This window comes from Corythoichthys intestinalis, chromosome 22 (assembly GCF_030265065.1).
Source record: "Corythoichthys intestinalis isolate RoL2023-P3 chromosome 22, ASM3026506v1, whole genome shotgun sequence".
In the NCBI taxonomy this organism is placed as follows: Eukaryota; Metazoa; Chordata; class Actinopteri; order Syngnathiformes; family Syngnathidae; genus Corythoichthys; species Corythoichthys intestinalis.
The window spans coordinates 35,689,552-35,714,404 of record NC_080416.1 but is presented as its reverse complement, the minus strand read 5'-3'; positions in this window follow the sequence as shown (position 1 = coordinate 35,714,404).

Genomic DNA, 24,853 nt, shown 5'->3' with positions numbered 1-24,853 from the left:
AAAAACTTTCCTATTCATTTTGAATGAAAAAAAAACGCACGCTGCACAGCCCGAACCGTTTGACCGATCGGCACCGTTCAAATATCGGCACGACCGGAATTTTCGCGCGACGATGGGAATTTTTCAAACGGACCCGAAAAATTTTCCCTTCGCCCGTAAACGGCAATTTTCCGGAAAAAAAAAAAAAGTTTCAAAATGTATCTAGTCCTACAATTTTTGACCAAATCACACAATTTGGGCATCAAAAATTCCGGGACGGTGAGGGGCATAAAAGTTGTATACAGAATTTGGAAAAAAATTACGCTTCCTCGGAAATTTGCCAAAAACTATCCCATTCATTTCGAATGGGAAAAGTCCCATTCACTTCCAATGGGATTTCCAATGGAATTTACATTGCATTGATGCCATTGACGGCCATGCATGTCGAATCTACTGATGCCAATGTACTTGGATTCAATTGACTATATGGATGTCGATGCCATTGACTGCCATGGACGTCCAAAATTTTTCCCATTCATTTTCAATGGGGAAAAAACAAAATTACCACAAATCAACAGAAAATGACCAGATATCAATAGGACGTGTCCCCCAAACTTCCCCAATTCCATTGACGCTTATGAAGGGTGCCGCCATTGACTTACATGGACGTCCAAAATTTTTCCCATTCATTTTCAATGGGGAAAAAACTAAATTTCTCCAAATCAACAGAAAATGACCAGATATTAATAGGACGTATATCCCAAACGTCCCCAATTCCATTGACGCTTATGGGGGGTGCTGCCATTGACGTCCATGGACGTCCAAAATTTTACCCATTCATTTTCAATGGGAAATTTTTTTTTTTCCCCCAAATCAACAGAAAATGACTAGATATCAATAGGACGTGTCCCCCAAATGTCCCCGATTGCATTGCTGCTTATGGAGGGTGATGCCATTGACGTCCAGGGACGTCTAAACTTCCCATTCATTTCCAATGGCATTTCTTCATGTTTGTTCATTCTATTGATGCCAATGTACTTGGATTCCATTGACGCTTATGTAAGTTGATACCATTGACGTCCATGGACGTCCAAAATTTTTCCCATTCATTTTCAATGGGAAATTTTTTTTTTTCCCCAAATCAACAGAAAATGACTAGATATCATTAGGACGTGTCCCCCAAATGTCCCCGATTGCATTGCCGCTTATGGGGGGTGATGCCATTGACGTCCATGGACGTCCAAACTTCCCATTCATTTCCAATGGCATTTCTTCATGTTTGTTCATTCTATTGATGCCAATGTACTTGGATTCCATTGACGCTTATGTAAGTTGATACCATTGACGTCCATGGACGTCCAAAATTTTTCCCATTCATTTTCAATGGGAATTTTTTTTTTTCCCCAAATCAACAGAAAATGACTAGATATCATTAGGACGTGTCCCCCAAATGTCCCCGATTGTATTGCCGCTTATGGGGGGTGATGCCATTGACGTCCATGGACGTCCAAACTTCCCATTCATTTCCAAAGGCATTTCTTCATGTTTGTTCATTCTATTGATGCCAATGTACTTGGATTCCATTGACGCTTATGTAAGTTGATACCATTGACGTCCATGGACGTCCAAAATTTTTCCCATTCATTTTCAATGGGAATTTTTTTTTTTTCCCCAATTCAACAGAAAATGACTAGATATCATTAGGACGTGTCCCCCAAATGTCCCCGATTGCATTGCCGTTTATGGAGGGTGATGCCATTGACGTTCATGGACGTCCAAACTTCCCATTCATTTCCAATGGCATTTCTTCATGTTTGTTCATTTTATTGATGCCAATGTACTTGGATTCCATTGACGCTTATTTAAGTTGATACCATTGACGTCCATGGACGTCCAAAATTTTTCCCATTCATTTTCAATGGGAATTTTTTTTTTTTCCCAAATCAACAGAAAATGACTACATATCATTAGGACTTGTCCCCCAAACTTCCCCGATTCCATTAACAATTATGAAAGGTGCCGCCATTGACGTCCATGGACGTCCAATTCTCCTATTCATTTCTAACGGCTTTTACTTTGTTGTTTGCCAATGACTGGCATTATGATCCATTCTATTGATAGACCTGAGTGGGGCTAAGATCTGTATCTCCACAGAGGAAAGACCAAGGTGTGTAATTTCTCCCGAAATTGCAGTTTCTAGTTATTATTATTATTCATCTTATTCTCCGCGTTTTTTTGAGCCAACGCACAGCCCAAACCGTAGCACCGATCGGCACCGTTCAAGTATCGGCACGACCGGATTTTTCGTGTGACGATGGGAATTTTTCAAACCGCCACGAAAAATTTTCCGTTCGCCCGTAAACGGCAATTTTCCGAAAAATTAAAAAAGTTTCAAAATGTATCTAGTCCTACAATTTTTGACCAAATCACATAATTTGGGCATCAAAAATTCCGGGACGGTGAGGGGCATAAAAGTTGTATACAGAATTTGGCAAAAATTTACGGTTCCCCGGAAATTTGCCAAAAACTTTCCTATTCATTTTGAATGGAAAAAAAACGCGCGCTTCACAGCCTGAACCGTTAGACCGATCGGCACCGTTCAAGTATCGGCACGACCGGAATTTTCGCGTGACACAGGAAACTTTACAAATGGCCCCGAAAATTTTTCCGTTCGTCCGTAAACGGCAATTTTCCGTGAAAAAAAAAAAAGTTTCAAAATGTATCTAGTCCTACAATTTTTGACCAAATCAAATAATTTGGGCATCAAAAATTCCGGGACGGTGAGGGGCATAAAAGTTGTATACAGAATTTGGAAAAAAATTACGCTTCCTCGGAAATTTGCCAAAAACTATCCCATTCATTTCGAATGGGAAAAGTCCCATTCACTTCCAATGGGATTTCCAATGGAATTTACATTGCATTGATGCCATTGACGGCCATGCATGTCGAATCTACTGATGCCAATGTACTTGGATTCAACTGACTATATAGATGTCGATGCCATTGACTGCCATGGACGTCCAAAAATTTTCCCATTCATTTTCAATGGGGAAAAAACAAAATTACCCCAAATCAACAGAAAATGACCAGATATCAATAGGACGTGTCCCCCAAACTTCCCCAATTCCATTGACGCTTATGAAGGGTGCCGCCATTGACTTACATGGACGTCCAAAATTTTTCCCATTCATTTTCAATGGGGAAAAAACAAAATTTCTCCAAATCAACAGAAAATGACCAGATATCAATAGGACGTATATCCCAAACGTCCCCAATTCCATTGACGCTTATGGGGGGTGCTGCCATTGACGTCCATGGACGTCCAAAATTTTACCCATTCATTTTCAATGGGAATTTTTTTTTTTTCCCCAAATCAACAGAAAATGACTAGATATCAATAGTACCTGTCCCCCAAATGTCCCCGATTGCATTGCTGCTTATGGAGGGTGATGCCATTGACGTCCAGGGACGTCCAAACTTCCCATTTATTTCCAATGGCATTTCTTCATGTTTGTTCATTCTATTGATGCCAATGTACTTGGATTCCATTGACGCTTATGTAAGTTGATACCATTGACGTCCATGGACGTCCAAAATTTTTCCCATTCATTTTCAATGGGAATTTTTTTTTTTCCCCAAATCAACAGAAAATGACTAGATATCATTAGGACGTGTCCCCCAAGTGTCCCCGATTGGATTGCCGCTTATGGAGGGTGATGCCATTGACGTCCATGGACGTCCAAACTTCCCATTAAATCCCAATGGCATTTCTTCATGTTTGTTCATTCTATTGATGCCAATGTACTTGGATTCCATTGACGCCTATGTAAGTTGATACCATTGACGTCCATGGACGTCCAAAAATTTTCCCATTCATTTTCAATGGGAATTTTTTTTTTTCCCCAAATCAACAGAAAATGACTAGATATCAATAGGACGTGTCCCCCAAATGTCCCCGATTGCATTGCCTCTTATGGAGGGTGGTGCCATTGACGTCCACGGACGTCCAAACTTCCCATTCATTTCCAATGGCATTTCTTCATGTTTGTTCATTCTATTGATGCCAATGTACTTGGATTCCATTGACGCTTATGTAAATTGATACCATTGACGTCCATGGACGTCCAAAATTTTTCCCATTCATTTTCAATGGGAATTTTTTTTTTTCCCCAAATCAACAGAAAATGACTAGATATCATTAGGACGTGTCCCCCAAATGTCCCCGATTGCATTGCCGCTTATGGGGGGTGCTGCCATTGACGGACATGGACGTCCAATTCTCCCAATCTTTTCTAATGGCTTTAACTTTGTTTAGTGCCAATGACTGGCATTATGGTCCATTCTATTGATAGACCTGAGTGGGGCTAAGATTTGTATCTCCACAGAGGAAAGACCAAGGTGTGTAATTTCTCCCGAAATTGCAGTTTCTAGTTATTATTATTATTTATTCATCTTATTCTCCGCGTTTTTTTGAGCCAACGCACAGCCTAAACCGTAGCCCCGATCGGCACCGTTCAAGTATCGGCATGACCGGAATTTTCGCGTGACGATGGGAATTTTTCAAAACGCCACGAAAAATTTTCCGTTCGCCCGTAAACGGCAATTTTCCGAAAAAAAAAAAAAGTTTAAAAATGTATCTTGTCCTACAATTTTTGACCAAATCACATAATTTGGGTATCAAAAATTCCGGGACGGTGAGGGGCATAAAAGTTGTATACAGAATTTGGAAAAAACTTACGGTTCCCCAGAAATTTGCCAAAAACTCTCCCATTCATTTCTAATGGGAAAAGTTCCCATTCACTTACAATGGGATTTCAATGGAATTTACATTGAATTAATGCCATTGACGGCCATGCATGTCGAATCTACTGATGCCAATGTACTTGGATCCTATTGACTATATGGATGTCGATGCCATTGACGGCCATGGACGTCCAAAAATTTTCCCATTCATTTTCAATGGGGAAAAAACAAAATTTCACCAAATCAACAGAAAATGACCAGATATCAATAGGACATGTCCCCCAAACTTCCCTGCTTCCATTGACGCTTATGGGGGGTGCTGCCATTGACGTCTATGGACGTCCAAATTTTTTCCCATTCATTTTCAAAGGGATTTTTTTTTTTTCCCAAAATCAAAAGAAAATGACTACATATCAATAGGACGTGTCCCCCAAACTTCCCCAATTACATTGACGCTTATGGAGGGTGCTGCCATAGACGGACATGGACGTCCAATTCTCCCAATCTTTTCTAATGGCTTTTACTTTGTTTAGTGCCATTGACTGGCATTATGGTCCATTCTATTGATAGACCTGAGTGGGGCTAAGATTTGTATCTCCACAGAGGAAAGACCAAGGTGTAATTTCTCCCGAAATTGCAGTTTCTAGTTATTATTATTATTATTTATTATATCATCATCTTATTCTCCGCGTTTTTTCGGCGCGCCGCGCAACCCGAACCGTACCACCGATCGGCACCATTCAAGTATTGACACGACCGGATTTTTCGCGCGACGCGGGGACTTTTTCAAAATCCCCCGAAAAATTTTCCGTTCGCCCGTAAACGGCAATTTTCCGGAAAAAAAAAAAAGTTTAAAAATGTATCTAGTCCTACAATTTTTGACCAAATCACATAATTTGGGTATCAAAAATTCCGGGACGGTGAGGGGCATAAAAGTTGTATACAGAATTTGGCAAAAATTTACGGTTCCCCGGTAATTTGCCAAAAACTATCCCATTCATTTCTAATGGGAGAATTTCCCATTCATTTCAATGGGATTTCCAATGGAATTTACATCATTGATGCCATTGACTGCCATGCATGTCGAATCTATTGATGCCAATGTACTTGGATTCAATTGACTATATGAATGTCGATGCCATTGACGGCCATGGACGTCCAAAATTTTTCCCATTCATTTTCAATGGGGAAAAAACTACACTTCCCCAAATCAACAGAAAATGACCAGATATCAATAGGATGTGTCCCCCAAATGTCCCCAACTCCATTGACGCTTATAGGGGGTGCTGCCATTGACGTCCATGGACGTCCAAAATTTTTCCCATTCATTTTCAATGGGGAAAAAACTAAATTTCCCCAAATCAACAGAAAATGACCAGATATTAATAGGACGTATACCCCAAACGTCCCCAACTCCATTGACGCTTATGGGGGGTGTTGCCATTGACGTCCATGGACGTCCAAAATTTTTCCCATTCATTTTCAATGGGAATTTTTTTTTTTTCCCCAAATCAACAGAAAATGACTAGATATCATTAGGACGTGTCCCCCAAATGTCCCCGATTGCATTGCCGCTTATGGAGGGTGATGCCATTGACGTCCAAGGACGTCCAAACTTCCCATTCATTTCCAATGGCATTTCTTCATGTTTTTTCATTCTATTGATGCCAATGTACTTGGATTCCATTGACGCTTATGGAAGTTGATACCATTGACGTCCATGGACGTCCAAAATTTTTCCCATTCATTTTCAATGGGAATTTTTTTTTTTTTCCCAAATCAACAGAAAATGACTAGATATCATTAGGACGTGTCCCCCAAACTTCCCCGATTCCATTAATAATTATGAAAGGTGCCGCCATTGACGTCCAGGGACGTCCAAACTTCCCATACATTTCCAATGGCATTTCTTCATGTTTGTTCATTCTATTGATGCCAATGTACTTGGATTCCATTGACGCTTATGTAAGTTGACACCATTGACGTCCATGGACGTCCAAAATTTTTCCCATTCATTTTCAATGGGAAATTTTTTTTCTTCTCCCAAATCAAAAGAAAATGACTAAATATCAATAGGACGTGTCCCCCAAATGTCCCCGATTGTATTGCTGCTTATGGAGGGTGATGCCATTGACGTCCATGGACGTCCAAACTTCCCATTAATTTCTAATGGTATTTCTTCATGTTTGTTCATTCTATTGATGCCAATGTACTTGGTATCCATTGACGCTTATGTAAGTTGATACCATTGACGTCCATGGACGTCCAAAATTTTTCCCATTCATTTTCAATGGGAATTTTTTTTTTTTCCCCAAATCAACAAAAAATGACCAGATATCAATAGGACGTGTACCCCAAATGTCCCCGATTGTATTGCTGCTTATGGAGGGTGATGCCATTGACGTCCATGGATGTCCAAACTTCCCATTAATTTCTAATGGCATTTCTTCATGTTAGTTCATTCTATTGATGCCAATGTACTTGGTATCCATTGACGCTTATGTAAGTTGATACCATTGACGTCCATGGACGTCCAAAATTTTTCCCATTCATTTTCAATGGGATTTTTTTTTTTTTTCCCAAATCAACAAAAAATGACCAGATATCAATAGGACGTGTACCCCAAATGTCCCCGATTGTATTGCTGCTTATGGAGGGTGATGCCATTGACGTCCATGGACGTCCAAACTTCCCATTAATTTCTAATGGCATTTCTTCATGTTTGTTCATTCTATTGATGCCAATGTACTTGGTATCCATTGACGCTTATGTAAGTTGACACCATTGACGTCCATGGACGTCCAAAATTTTTCCCATTCATTTTCAATGGGAAATTTTTTTTCTTCTCCCAAATCAAAAGAAAATGACTAAATATCAATAGGACGTGTCCCCCAAATGTCCCCGATTGTATTGCTGCTTATGGAGGGTGATGCCATTGACGTCCATGGACGTCCAAACTTCCCATTAATTTCTAATGGTATTTCTTCATGTTTGTTCATTCTATTGATGCCAATGTACTTGGTATCCATTGACGCTTATGTAAGTTGATACCATTGACGTCCATGGACGTCCAAAATTTTTCCCATTCATTTTCAATGGGAATTTTTTTTTTTTCCCCAAATCAACAAAAAATGACCAGATATCAATAGGACGTGTACCCCAAATGTCCCCGATTGTATTGCTGCTTATGGAGGGTGATGCCATTGACGTCCATGGACGTCCAAACTTCCCATTAATTTCTAATGGCATTTCTTCATGTTTGTTCATTCTATTGATGCCAATGTACTTGATATCCATTGACGCTTATGTAAGTTGATACCATTGACGTCCATGGACGTCCAAAATTTTTCCCATTCATTTTCAATGGGATTTTTTGTTTTTTTCCCAAATCAACAAAAAATGACCAGATATCAATAGGACGTGTACCCCAAATGTCCCCGATTGTATTGCTGCTTATGGAGGGTGATGCCATTGACGTCCATGGACGTCCAAACTTCCCATTAATTTCTAATGGCATTTCTTCATGTTTGTTCATTCTATTGATGCCAATGTACTTGGTATCCATTGACGCTTATGTAAGTTGATACCATTGACGTCCATGGACGTCCAAAATTTTTCCCATTCATTTTCAATGGGAATTTTTTTTTTTTCCCCAAATCAACAAAAAATGACCAGATATCAATAGGACGTGTACCCCAAATGTCCCCGATTGTATTGCTGCTTATGGAGGGTGATGCCATTGACGTCCACGGACATCCAAACTTCCCATTCATTTCCAATGGCATTTCTTCATGTTTGTTCATTCTATTGATGCCAATGTACTTGGATTCCATTGACGCTTATGTAAGTTGATACCATTGACGTCCCTGGACGTCCAAAATTTTTCCCATTCATATTCAATGGGAAATTTTTTTTTTCCCCCAAATCAACAGAAAATGACTAGATATCATTAGGACGTGTCCCCCAAATGTCCCCAATTGCATTGCCGCTTATGGAGGGTGATGCCATTGACGTTCATGGACGTCCAAACTTCCCATTCATTTCCAATGGCATTTCTTCATGTTTGTTCATTTTATTGATGCCAATGTACTTGGATTCCATTGACGCTTATGTAAGGTGATACCATTGACGTCCATGGACGTCCAAAATTTTCCCCATTCATTTTCAATGGGAATTTTTTTTTTTTTCCCAAATCAACAGAAAATGACTAGATATCAATAGGACGTGTCCCCCAAACTTCCCCGATTCCATTAACAATTATGGAGGGTGCTGCCATTGACGGACATGGACGTCCAATTCTCTCAATCTTTTCTAATGGCTTTAACTTTGTTTAGTGCCAATGACTGGCATTATGGTCCATTCTATTGATAGACCTGAGTGGGGCTAAGATTTGTATCTCCACAGAGGAAAGACCAAGGTGTGTAATTTCTCCCGAAATTGCAGTTTCTAGTTATTATTATTATTATATCATCAAATTATTCTCCGCGTTTTTTCGGCGCGCCGCGCAGCCCGAACCGTACCACCGATCGGCACCATTCAAGTATTGACACGACCGGATTTTTCGCGCGACGCAGGGACTTTTTCAAAATCCCCCGAAAAATTTTCCGTTCGCCCGTAAATGGCAATTTTCCGAAAAAAATAAAAAGTTAAAAAATGTATCTAGTCCTACAATTTTTGACCAAATCACATAATTTGGGTATCAAAAATTCCGGGACGATGAGGGGCATAAAAGTTGTATACAGAATTTGGCAAAAATTTACGGTTCCCCGGAAATTTGCCAAAAACTTTCCTATTCATTTTGAATGAAAAAAAAACGCACGCTGCACAGCCCGAACCGTTTGACCGATCGGCACCGTTCAAATATCGGCACGACCGGAATTTTCGCGCAACGATGGGAATTTTTCAAACGGACCCGAAAATGTTTCCCTTCGCCCGTAAACGGCAATTTTCCGGGAAAAAAAAAAAGTTTCAAAATGTATCTAGTCCTACAATTTTTGACCAAATCACACAATTTGGGCATCAAAAATTCCGGGACGGTGAGGGGCATAAAAGTTGTATACAGAATTTGGAAAAAAATTACGCTTCCTCGGAAATTTGCCAAAAACTATCCCATTCATTTCGAATGGGAAAAGTCCCATTCACTTCCAATGGGATTTCCAATGGAATTTACATTGCATTGATGCCATTGACGGCCATGCATGTCGAATCTACTGATGCCAATGTACTTGGATTCAATTGACTATATGGATGTCGATGCCATTGACTGCCATGGACGTCCAAAATTTTTCCCATTCATTTTCAATGGGGGAAAAAACAAAATTACCCCAAATCAACAGAAAATGACCAGATATCAATAGGACGTGTCCCCCAAACTTCCCCAATTCCATTGACGCTTATGAAGGGTGCCGCCATTGACTTACATGGACGTCCAAAATTTTTTCCATTCATTTTCAATGGGGAAAAAACTAAATTTCTCCAAATCAACAGAAAATGACCAGATATCAATAGGACGTATATCCCAAACGTCCCCAATTCCATTGACGCTTATGGGGGGTGCTGCCATTGACATCCATGGACGTCCAAAATTTTACCCATTCATTTTCAATGGGAATTTTTTTTTTTTTCCTCAAATCAACAGAAAATGACTAGATATCAATAGGACCTGTCCCCCAAATGTCCCCGATTGCATTGCTGCTTATGGAGGGTGATGCCATTGACGTCCACGGACGTCCAAACTTCCCATTCATTTCCAATGGCATTTCTTCATGTTTGTTCATTCTATTGATGCCAATGTACTTGGATTCCATTGACGCTTATGTAAGTTGATACCAGTGACGTCCATGGACGTCCAAAATTTTTCCCATTCATTTTCAATGGGAATTTTTTTTTTCCCCCCAAATAAACAGAAAATGACTAGATATCAATAGGACGTTTCCCCCAAATGTCCCCGATTGCATTGCCGCTTATGGAGGGTGATGCCATTGACGTTCATGGACGTCCAAACTTCCCATTAAATCCCAATGGCATTTCTTCATGTTTGTTCATTCTATTGATGCCAATGTACTTGGATTCCATTGACGCTTATGTAAGTTGATACCATTGACGTCCATGGACGTCCAAAAATTTTCCCATTCATTTTCAATGGGAATTTTTTTTTTTTTCCCCAAATCAACAGAAAATGACTAGATATCAATAGGACGTGTCCCCCAAATGTCCCCGATTGCATTGCCTCTTATGGAGGGTGATGCCATTGACGTCCACGGACGTCCAAACTTCCCATTCATTTCCAATGGCATTTCTTCATGTTTGTTAATTCTATTGATGCCAATGTACTTGGATTCCATTGACGCTTATGTAAATTGATACCATTGACGTCCATGGACGTCCAAAAGTTTTCCCATTCATTTTCAATGGGAATTTTTTTTTTTTCCCCAAATCAACAGAAAATGACTAGATATCATTAGGGCGTGTCCCCCAAATGTCCCCGATTGCATTGCCGCTTATGGAGGGTGATGCCATTGACGTTCATGGACGTCCAAACTTCCCATTAAATCCCAATGGCATTTCTTCATGTTTGTTCATTCTATTGATGCCAATGTACTTGGATTCCATTGACGCTTATGTAAGTTGATACCATTGACGTCCATGGACGTCCAAAAATTTTCCCATTCATTTTCAATGGGAATTTTTTTTTTTTTTCCCCAAATCAACAGAAAATGACTAGATATCAATAGGACGTGTCCCCCAAATGTCCCCGATTGCATTGCCTCTTATGGAGGGTGATGCCATTGACGTCCACGGACGTCCAAACTTCCCATTCATTTCCAATGGCATTTCTTCATGTTTGTTAATTCTATTGATGCCAATGTACTTGGATTCCATTGACGCTTATGTAAATTGATACCATTGACGTCCATGGACGTCCAAAAGTTTTCCCATTCATTTTCAATGGGAATTTTTTTTTTCCCCAAATCAACAGAAAATGACTAGATATCATTAGGGCGTGTCCCCCAAATGTCCCCGATTGCATTGCCGCTTATGGAGGGTGATGCCATTGACGTTCATGGACGTCCAAACTTCCCATTAAATCCCAATGGCATTTCTTCATGTTTGTTCATTCTATTGATGCCAATGTACTTGGATTCCATTGACGCTTATGTAAGTTGATACCATTGACGTCCATGGACGTCCAAAAATTTTCCCATTCATTTTCAATGGGAATTTTTTTTTTTCCCCAAATCAACAGAAAATGACTAGATATCAATAGGACGTGTCCCCCAAATGTCCCCGATTGCATTGACGCTTATGAAGGGTGCCGCCATTGACGGCCATGGACGTCCAATTCTCCCAATCTTTTCTAATGGCTTTTACTTTGTTTAGTGCCATTGACTGGCATTATGGTCCATTCTATTGATAGACCTGAGTGGGGCTAAGATTTGTATCTCCACAGAGGAAAGACCAAGGTGTAATTTCTCCCGAAATTGCAGTTTCTAGTTCTTCTTATTATTATAGTCGTTTTTTTCGGCGCGCCGCGCAGCCCAAACCGTAGCACCGATCGGCACCGTTGAAGTATCGGCACGACCGGATTTTTCGCGTGACGATGGGAATTTTTCAAACCGCCACGAAAAATTTTCCGTTCGCCCGTAAACGGCAATTTTCCGAAAAAATAAAAAAGTTTCAAAATGTATCTAGTCCTACAATTTTTGACCAAATCACATAATTTCGATATCAAAAATTCCGGGACGGTGAGGGGCATAAAAGTTATATACAGAATTTGGCAAAAATTTACGGTTCCCCGGAAATTTGCCAAAAACTTTCCTATTCATTTTGAATGAAAAAAAAACGCACGCTGCACAGCCCGAACCGTTTGACCGATCGGCACCGTTCAAATATCGGCACAACCGGAATTTTCGCGCGACGATGGGAATTTTTCAAACGGACCCGAAAAATTTTCCCTTCGCCCGTAAACGGCAATTTTCCGGAAAAAAAAAAAAAGTTTCAAAATGTATCTAGTCCTACAATTTTTGACCAAATCACACAATTTGGGCATCAAAAATTCTGGGACGGTGAGGGGCATAAAAGTTGTATACAGAATTTGGAAAAAAATTACGCTTCCTCGGAAATTTGCCAAAAACTATCCCATTCATTTCGAAAGGGAAAAGTCCCATTCACTTCCAATGGGATTTCCAATGGAATTTACATTGCATTGATGCCATTGACGGCCATGCATGTCGAATCTACTGATGCCAATGTACTTGGATTCCATTGACTATATGGATGTCGATTCCATTGACTGCCATGGACGTCCAAAATTTTTCCCATTCATTTTCAATGGGGAAAAAACAAAATTACCACAAATCAACAGAAAATGACCAGATATCAATAGGACGTGTCCCCCAAACTTCCCCAATTCCATTGACGCTTATGAAGGGTGCCGCCATTGACTTACATGGACGTCCAAAATTTTTCCCATTCATTTTCAATGGGGAAAAAACTAAATTTCTCCAAATCAACAGAAAATGACCAGATATCAATAGGACGTATATCCCAAACGTCCCCAATTCCATTGACGCTTATGGGGGGTGCTGCCATTGACGTCCATGGACGTCCAAAATTTTACCCATTCATTTTCAATGGGAAATTTTTTTTTTCCCCCAAATCAACAGAAAATGACTAGATATCAAGAGGACCTGTCCCCCAAATGTCCCCGATTGCATTGCTGCTTATGGAGGGTGATGCCATTGACGTCCAGGGACGTCTAAACTTCCCATTCATTTCCAATGGCATTTCTTCATGTTTGTTCATTCTATTGATGCCAATGTACTTGGATTCCATTGACGCTTATGTAAGTTGATACCATTGACGTCCATGGACGTCCAAAATTTTTCCCATTCATTTTCAATGGGAATTTTTTTTTTTTCCCCAAATCAACAGAAAATGACTAGATATCATTAGGACGTGTCCCCCAAATGTCCCCGATTGCATTGCCGCTTATGGGGGGTGATGCCATTGACGTCCATGGACGTCCAAACTTCCCATTCATTTCCAATGGCATTTCTTCATGTTTGTTCATTCTATTGATGCCAATGTACTTGGATTCCATTGACGCTTATGTAAGTTGATACCATTGACGTCCATGGACGTCCAAAATTTTTCCCATTCATTTTCAATGGGAATTTTTTTTTTTCCCCAAATCAACAGAAAATGACTAGATATCATTAGGACGTGTCCCCCAAATGTCCCCGATTGTATTGCCGCTTATGGGGGGTGATGCCATTGACGTCCATGGACGTCCAAACTTCCCATTCATTTCCAAAGGCATTTCTTCATGATTTTTCATTCTATTGATGCCAATGTACTTGGTTTCCATTGACGCTTATGTAAGTTGATACCATTGACGTCCATGGACGTCCAAAATTTTTCCCATTCATTTTCAATGGGAATTTTTTTTTTTTCCCCAATTCAACAGAAAATGACTAGATATCATTAGGACGTGTCCCCCAAATGTCCCCGATTGCATTGCCGCTTATGGAGGGTGATGCCATTGACGTTCATGGACGTCCAAACTTCCCATTCATTTCCAAAGGCATTTCTTCATGTTTGTTCATTTTATTGATGCCAATGTACTTGGATTCCATTGACGCTTATGTAAGTTGATACCATTGACGTCCATGGACGTCCAAAATTTTTCCCATTCATTTTCAATGGGAATTTTTTTTTTTTCCCAAATCAACAGAAAATGACTACATATCATTAGGACTTGTCCCCCAAACTTCCCCGATTCCATTAACAATTATGAAAGGTGCCGCCATTGACGTCCATGGACGTCCAATTCTCCCATTCATTTCTAACGGCTTTTACTTTGTTTTTTGCCAATGACTGGCATTATGATCCATTCTATTGATAGACCTGAGTGGGGCTAAGATCTGTATCTCCACAGAGGAAAGACCAAGGTGTGTAATTTCTCCCGAAATTGCAGTTTCTAGTTATTATTATTATTATGCAATGGTTTCTCCGCGTTTTTTCGGCGCGCCGCGCAGCCCGAACCGTACCACCGATCGGCACCGTTCAAGTATCGACACGACCGGAATTTTCGCGCGACGATGGGAATTTTTCAAACGACCCCGAAAATTTTTTCGTTCGCCCGTAAACGGCGATTTTCCGATTTTTTACAACTTTTTCAAAACGCTACTTGTCCTACAATTTTTGACCAAATCACATAATTTGGACATCAAAAATTCCGGGACGGTGGGGGGCATAAAGATTGTATACAGAATTTGGAAAAAATTTACGGTTCTCCGGATATTTGCCAAAAACTATCCCATTCATTTCCAATGGGAAAAGTTCCCATTCACTTTCAATAGTATTTCCAATGGACTTTACATTGCATTGATGCCATTGACGGCCATGCATGTCGAATCTATTGATGCCAATGTACTTGGATTCATTTGACTATATGGATGTCGATGCCATTGACGGCCATGGACGTCCAAAATTTTTCCCATTCATTTTCAATGGGGAAAAAACTAAATTTCCCCAAATCAACAGAAAATGACCAGATATTAATAGGACGTATACCCCAAACGTCCCCAACTCCATTGACGCTTATGGGGGGTGCTGCCATTGACGTCCATGGACGTCCAAAATTTTTCCCATTCATTTTCAATGGGGAAAAAACTAAATTTCCCCAAATCATCTGAAAATGACCAGTTATCAATAGTACGTCTCCCCCAAACGTTCCGAACTCCATTGACGCTTATAGGGGGTGCTGCCATTGACGTCCATGGACGTCCAAAAATTTTCCCATTCATTTTCAATGGGGAAAAAACTAAATTTCCCCAAATCAACAGAAAATGACCAGATATTAATAGGACGTATACCCCAAACGTCCCCAATTCCATTTACGCTTATGGAGGGTGATGCCATTGATGTTCATGGACGTCCAAACTTCCCATTCATTTCCAATGGCATTTCTTCATGTTTGTTCATTCTATTGATGCCAATGTACTTGGATTCCATTGACGCCTATGTAAGTTGATACCATTGACGTCCATGGACGTCCAGAATTTTTCCCATTCATTTTCAATGGGAATTTTTTTTTTTTCCCCAAAATCAACAAAAAATGACTAGATATCATTAGGACGTGTCCCCCAAATGTCCCCGATTGCATTGCCGCGTACGGAGGGTGATGCCATTGACGTTCATGGACGTCCAAACTTCCCATTTATTTCCAATGGCATTTCTTCATGTTTGTTCATTCTATTGATGCCAATGTACTTGGATTCCATTGACGCTTATGTAAGTTGATACCATTGACGTCCATGGACGTCCAAAATTTTTCCCATTCATTTTCAATGGGAATTTTTTTTTTTTTCCCCAAATCAACAGAAAATGACTAGATATCAATAGGACGTTTCCCCCAAATGTGCCCGATTGCATTGCTGCTTATGGAGGGTGATGCCATTGACGTCCACGGACGTCCAAACTTCCCATTAATTTCCAATGGCATTTCTTCATGTTTGTTCATTCTATTGATGCCAATGTACTTGGATTCCATTGACGCTTATGTAAGTTGATACCATTGACGTCCATGGACGTCCAAAATTTTTCCCATTCATTTTCAATGGGAAATTTTTTTTTCTTCCTCAAATCAACAGAAAATGACTAGATATCATTAGGACGTGTCCCCCAAATGTCCCCGATTGCATTGCCGCTTATGGGGGGTGATGCCATTGACGTCCATGGACGTCCAAACTTCCCATTCATTTCCAAAGGCATTTCTTCATGTTTGTTCATTCTATTGATGCCAATGTACTTGGATTCCATTGACGCTTATGTAAGTTGATACCATTGACGTCCATGGACGTCCAAAATTTTTCCCATTCATTTTCAATGGGATTTTTTTTTTTTCCCCAAATCAACAGAAAATGACTAGATATCATTAGGACGTGTCCCCCAAATGTCCCCGATTGCATTGCCGCTTATGGAGGGTGATGCCATTGACGTTCATGGACGTCCAAACTTCCCATTCATTTCCAATGGCATTTCTTCATGTTTGTTCATTTTATTGATGCCAATGTACTTGGATTCCATTGACGCTTATGTAAGTTGATACCATTGACGTCCATGGACGTCCAAAATTTTTCCCATTCATTTTCAATGGGAAATTTTTTTTTTTTCCCAAATCAACAGAAAATGACTACATACCAATAGGACGTGTCCCCCAAACTTCCCCGATTCCATTAACAATTATGGAGGGTGCTGCCATTGACGGACATGGACGTCCAATTCTCCCAATCTTTTCTAATGGCTTTAACTTTGTTTAGTGCCAATGACTGGCATTATGGTCCATTCTATTGATAGACCTGAGTGGGGCTAAGATTTGTATCTCCACAGAGGAAAGACCAAGGTGTAATTTCTCCCGAAATTGCAGTTTCTAGTTAATTATTATTATTCAATAATTGTCGACGTTTTTTTCGGCGCGCCGCGCAGCCCGAACCATAGCTCCGATCGGTACCGTTCAAGTATCGGCACGACCGGAATTTTCGCGCGACGATGGGAATTTTTCAAACGGCCCCGAAAAATTTTCCGTTCGCCCGTAAACGGCAATTTTCCGAAAAAAAAAAAAAGTTTCAAAATGTATCTAGTCCTACAATTTTTGACCAAATCACATAATTTGGGCATCAAAAATTCCGGGACGGTGAGGGGCATAAAAGTTGTATACAGAATTTGGCAAAAATTTACGGTTCCCCGGAAATTTGCCAAAAACTTTCCTATTCATTTTGAATGGAAAAAAAACGCGCGCTTCACAGCCCGAACCGTTAGACCGATCGGCACCGTTCAAGTATCGGCACGACCGGAATTTTCGCGTGACACAGGAAACTTTACAAATGGCCCCGAAAATTTTTCCGTTCGTCCGTAAACGGAAATTTTCCGTGAAAAAAAAAAAAGTTTCAAAATGTATCTAGTCCTACAATTTTTGACCAAATCACATAATTTGGGCATCAAAAATTCCGGGACGGTGAGGGGCATAAAAGTTGTATACAGAATTTGGAAAAAATTTACGGTTCCCCGGATATTTGCCAAAAACTATCCCATTCATTTCTAATGGGAAAAGTTCCCATTCACTTTCAATAGGATTTCCAATGGACTTTACATTGCATTGCCATTGACGGCCATGCATGTCGAATCTATTGATGCCAGTGTTCTTGGATTCAATTGACTATATGGATGTCGATGCCATTGACGGCCATGGACGTCCAAAATTTTTCCCATTCATTTTCAATGGGGAAAAAACTACATTTCCCCAAATCAACAGAAAATGACCAGATATCAATAGGACGTGTCCCCCAAACGTCCCCAACTCCATTGACGCTTATAGGGGGTGCTGCCATTGACGTCCATGGACGTCCAAAATTTTTCCCATTCATTTTCAATGGGGAAAAAACTACATTTCTCCAAATCAACAGAAAATGACCAGATATCAATAGGACGTATATCCCAAACGTCCCCAATTCCATTGACGCTTATGGGGGGTGCTGCCATTGACGTCCATGGACGTCCAAAATTTTACCCATTCATTTTCAATGGGAATTTTTTTTTTTTCCCCAAATCAACAGAAAATGACTAGATATCAATAGGACCTGTCCCCCAAATGTCCCCGATTGCATTGCTGCTTATGGAGGGTGATGCCATTGACGTCCAGGGACGTCCAAACTTCCCATTCATTTCCAATGGCATTTCTTCACGTTTGTTCATTCTTTTGATGCCAATGTACTTGGATTCCATTGACGCTTATGTAAGTTGATACCATTGACGTCCATGGACGTCCAAAATTTTTCCCATTCATTTTCAATGGGAAATTTTTTTTTTCCCCAAATCAACAGAAAATGACTAGATATCATTAGGACGTGTCCCCCAAATGTCCCCGATTGCATTACCGCTTATGGAGGGTGATGCCATTGAGGTCCACGGACGTCCAAACTTCCCATTAATTTCCAATGGCATTTCTTCATGTTTGTTCATTCTATTGATGCCAATGTACTTGGATTCCATTGACCCTTATGTAAGTTGATACCATTGACGTCCATGGACGTCCAAAATTTTTCCCATTCATTTTCAATGGGAATTTTTTTTTTCCCCCCAAATCAACAGAAAATGACTAGATATCATTAGGACGTGTCCCCCAAATGTCCCCGATTGCATTACCGCTTATGGGGGGTGATGCCATTGACGTCCATGGACGTCCAAACTTCCCAATCATTTCCAAAGCCATTTCTTCATGTTTGTTCATTCTATTGATGCCAATGTACTTGGATTCCATTGACGCTTATGTAAGTTGATACCATTGACGTCCATGGACGTCCAAAATTTTTCCCATTCATTTTCAATGGGATTTGTTTTTTTTTTTTCCCCAAATCAACAGAAAATGACTAGATATCATTAGGACGTTTCCCCCAAATGTCCCCGATTGCATTGCCGCTTATGGAGGGTGATGCCATTGACGTTCATGGACGTCCAAACTTCCCATTCATTTCCAATGGCATTTCTTCATGTTTGTTCATTTTATTGATGCCAATGTACTTGAATTCCATTGACGCTTATGTAAGTTGATACCATTGACGTCCATGGACGTCCAAAATTTTTCCCATTCATTTTCAATGGGAAATTTTTTTTTTTTCCCAAATCAACAGAAAATGACTAGATATCATTAGGACGTGTCCCCCAAACTTCCCCGATTCCATTAACAATTATGAAAGGTGCCGCCATTGACGTCCATGGACGTCCAATTCTCCCATTCATTTCTAACGGCTTTTACTTTGTTTTTTGCCAATGACTGGCATTATGATCCATTCTATTGATAGACCTGAGTGGGGCTAAGATCTGTATCTCCACAGAGGAAAGACCAAGGTGTGTAATTTCTCCCGAAATTGCAGTTTCTAGTTATTATTATTATTATTATTCAATAATTCTCCGCGTTTTTTTGAGCCAACGCACAGCCCAAACCGTAGCACCGATCGGCACCGTTGAAGTATCGGCACGACCGGATTTTTCGCGTGACGATGGGAATTTTTCAAACCGCCACGAAAAATTTTCCGTTCGCCCGTAAACGGCAATTTTCCGAAAAATAAAAAAAGTTTCAAAATGTATCTAGTCCTACAATTTTTGACCAAATCACATAATTTGGGCATCAAAAATTCCGGGACGGTGAGGGGCATAAAAGTTGTATACAGAATTTGGCAAAAATTTACGGTTCCCCGGAAATTTGCCAAAAACTTTCCTATTCATTTTGAATAGAAAAAAAACGCGCGCTTCACAGCCCGAACCGTTAGACCGATCGGCACCGTTCAAGTATCGGCACGACCGGAATTTTTGCGTGACACAGGAAACTTTACAAATGGCCCCGAAAATTTTTCCGTTCGTCCGTAAACGGCAATTTTCCGTGAAAAAAAAAAAAGTTTCAAAATGTATCTAGTCCTACAATTTTTGATCAAATCAAATAATTTGGGCATCAAAAATTCCGGGACGGTGAGGGGCATAAAAGTTGTATACAGAATTTGGAAAAAAATTACGCTTCCTCGGAAATTTGCCAAAAACTATCCCATTCATTTCGAATGGGAAAAGTCCCATTCACTTCCAATGGGATTTCCAATGGAATTTACATTGCATTGATGCCATTGACGGCCATGCATGTCGAATCTACTGATGCCAATGTACTTGGATTCAACTGACTATATAGATGTCGATGCCATTGACTGCCATGGACGTCCAAAATTTTTCCCATTCATTTTCAATGGGGAAAAAACAAAATTACCCCAAATCAACAGAAAATGACCAGATATCAATAGGACGTGTCCCCCAAACTTCCCCAATTCCATTGACGCTTATGAAGGGTGCCGCCATTGACTTACATGGACGTCCAAAATTTTTCCCATTCATTTTCAATGGGGAAAAAACTAAATTTCTCCAAATCAACAGAAAATGACCAGATATCAATAGGACGTATATCCCAAACGTCCCCAATTCCATTGACGCTTATGGGAGGTGCTGCCATTGACGTCCATGGACGTCCAAAATTTTACCCATTCATTTTCAATGGGAAATTTTTTTTTTTCCCCAAATCAACAGAAAATGACTAGATATCAATAGGACCTGTCCCCCAAATGTCCCCGATTGCATTGCTGCTTATGGAGGGTGATGCCATTGACGTCCAGGGACGTCCAAACTTCCCATTCATTTCCAATGGCATTTCTTCATGTTTGTTCATTCTTTTGATGCCAATGTACTTGGATTCCATTGACGCTTATGTAAGTTTATACCATTGACGTCCATGGACGTCCAAAATTTTTCCCATTCATTTTCAATGGGAATTTTTTTTTTTTTCCCCAAATCAACAGAAAATGACTAGATATCAATAGGACGTTTCCCCCAAATGTGCCCGATTGCATTGCTGCTTATGGAGGGTGATGCCATTGACGTCCACGGACGTCCAAACTTCCCATTCATTTCCAAAGGCATTTCTTCATGTTTGTTCATTCTATTGATGCCAATGTACTTGGATTCCATTGACGCTTATGTAAGTTGATACCATTGACGTCCATGGACGTCCAAAATTTTTCCCATTCATTTTCAATGGGAATTTTTTTTTTTTTCCCCAAATCAACAGAAAATGACTAGATATCATTAGGACGTGTCCCCCAAATGTCCCCGATTGCATTGCCGCTTATGGGGGGTGATGCCATTGACGTCCATGGACGTCCAAACTTCCCATTAAATACCAATGGCATTTCTTCATGTTTGTTCATTCTTTTGATGCCAATGTACTTGGATTCCATTGACGCTTATGTAAGTTTATACCATTGACGTCCATGGACGTCCAAAATTTTTCCCATTCATTTTCAATGGGAATTTTTTTTTTTTCCCCAAATCAACAGAAAATGACTAGATATCAATAGGACGTTTCGCCCAAATGTGCCCGATTGCATTGCTGCTTATGGAGGGTGATGCCATTGACGTCCACGGACGTCCAAACTTCCCATTCATTTCCAATGGCATTTCTTCATGTTTGTTCATTCTATTGATGCCAATGTACTTGGATTCCATTGACGCTTATGTAAGTTGATACCATTGACGTCCATGGACGTCCAAAATTTTTCCCATTCATTTTCAATGGGAAATTTTTTTTTTTTTCCCCAAATCAACAGAAAATGACTAGATATCATTAGGACGTGTCCCCCAAATGTCCCCGATTGCATTGCCGCTTATGGGGGGTGATGCCATTGACGTCCATGGACGTCCAAACTTCCCATTCATTCCAAAGGCATTTCTTCATGTTTGTTCATTCTATTGATGCCAATGTACTTGGATTCCATTCACGCTTATGTAAGTTGATACCATTGACGTCCATGGACGTCCCAAATTTTTCCCATTCATTTTCAATGGGATTTTTTTTTTTTTCCCCAAATCAACAGAAAATGACTAGATATCATTAGGACGTGTCCCCCAAATGTCCCCGATTGCATTGCCGCTTATGGAGGGTGATGCCATTGACGTTCATGGACGTCCAAACTTCCCATTCATTTCCAATGGCATTTCTTCATGTTTGTTCATTTTATTGATGCCAATGTACTTGGATTCCATTGACGCTTATGTAAGTTGATACCATTGACGTCCATGGACGTCCAAAATTTTTCCCATTCATTTTCAATGGGAATTTTTTTTTTTTTCCCAAATCAACAGAAAATGACTAGATATCAATAGGACGTGTCCCCCAAACTTCCCCGATTCCATTAACAATTATGGAGGGTGCTGCCATTGACGGACATGGACGTCCAATTCTCCCAATCTTTTCTAATGGCTTTAACTATGTTTAGTGCCAATGACTGGCATTATGATCCATTCTATTGATAGACCTGAGTGGGGCTAAGATCTGTATCTCCACAGAGGAAAGACCAAGGTGTGTAATTTCTCCCGAAATTGCAGTTTCTAGTTGTACTTATTATTTATTCATCTTATTCTCCGCGTTTTTTTGAGCCAACGCACAGCCCAAACCGTAGCACCGATCGGCACAGTTCAAGTATCGGCACGACCGGAATTTTCGCGTGACGATGGGAATTTTTCAAACCGCCACGAAAAATTTTCCGTTCGCCCGTAAACGGCAATTTTCCGAAAAACAAAAAAAGTTTCAAAATGTATCTAGTCCTACAATTTTTGACCAAATCACATAATTTGGGCATCAAAAATTCCGGGACGGTGAGGGGCATAAAAGTTGTATACAGAATTTGGCAAAAATTTACGGTTCCCCGGAAATTTGCCAAAAACTTTCCTATTCATTTTGAATGGAAAAAAAACGCGCGCTTCACAGCCCGAACCGTTAGACCGATCGGCACCGTTCAAGTATCGGCACGACCGGAATTTTAGCGTGACACAGGAAACTTTACAAATGGCCCCGAAAATTTTTCCGTTCGTCCGTAAACGGCAATTTTCCGTGAAAAAAAAAAAACTTTCAAAATGTATCTAGTCCTACAATTTTTGACCAAATCACATAATTTGGCCATCAAAAATTCCGGGACGGTGAGGGGCATAAAAGTTGTATACAGAATTTTGAAAAAAATTACGCTTCCTCGGAAATTTGCCAAAAACTATCCCATTCATTTCGAATGGGAAAAGTTCCCATTCACTTCCAATGGGATTTCCAATGGAATTTACATTGCATTGATGCCATTGACGGCCATGCATGTCGAATCTACTGATGCCAATGTACTTGGATTCAATTGACTATATGGATGTCGATGCCATTGACGGCCATGGACGTCCAAAATTTTTCCCATTCATTTTCAATGGGGAAAAAACAAAATTTCCCCAAATCAACAGAAAATGACCAGATATCAATAGGACGTGTCCCCCAAACTTCCCCAATTCCATTGACGCTTATGAAGGGTGCCACCATTGACTTCCATGGACGTCCAAAAATTTTCCCATTCATTTTCAATGGGGAAAAAACTAAATTTCTCCAAATCAACAGAAAATGACCAGATATCAATAGGACGTATATCCCAAACGTCCCCAACTCCATTGACGCTTATGGAGGGTGCTGCCATTGACGTCCATGGAAGTCCAAAATTTTTCCCATTCATTTTCAATGGGAATTTTTTTTTTTTCCCCATATCAACAGAAAATGACTAGATATCAATAGGACGTGTCCCCCAAATGTCCCCGGTTGCATTGCTGCTTATGGAGGGTGATGCCATTGACGTCCAGGGACGTCCAAACTTCCCATTCATTTCCAATGGCATTTCTTCATGTTTGTTCATTCTTTTGATGCCAATGTACTTGGATTCCATTGACGCTTAAGTAAGTTGATACCATTGACGTCCATGGACGTCCAAAATTTTTCCCATTCATTTTCAATGGGAAATTTTTTTTTTCCCCCAAATCAACAGAAAATGACTAGATATCATTAGGACGTGTCCCCCAAATGTCCCCGATTGCATTGCCGCTTACGGGGGGTGATGCCATTGACGTCCATGGACGTCCAAACTTCCCAATCATTTCCAAAGGCATTTCTTCATGTTTGTTCATTCTTTTGATGCCAATGTACTTGGATTCCATTGACGCTTATGTAAATTGATACCATTGACGTCCGTAGACGTCCAAAATTTTTCCCATTCATTTTCAATGGGAATTTTTTTTTTTTCCCAAATCAACAGAAAATGACTAGATATCATTAGGACGTGTCCCCCAAATGTCCCCGATTGCATTGCCGCTTATGGAGGGTGATGCCATTGACGTTCATGGACGTCCAAACTTCCCATTCATTTCCAATGGCATTTCTTCATGTTTGTTCATTTTATTGATGCCAATGTACTTGGATTCCATTGACGCTTATGTAAGTTGATACCATTGACGTCCATGGACGTCCAAAATTTTTCCCATTCATTTTCAATGGGATTTTTTTTTTTTCCCAAATCAACAGAAAATGACTAGATATCATTAGGACGTGTCCCCCAAATGTCCCCGATTGCATTGCCGCTTATGGAGGGTGATGCCATTGACGTTCATGGACGTCCAAACTTCCCATTCATTTCCTATGGCATTTCTTCATGTTTCTTAATTTTATTGATGCCAATGT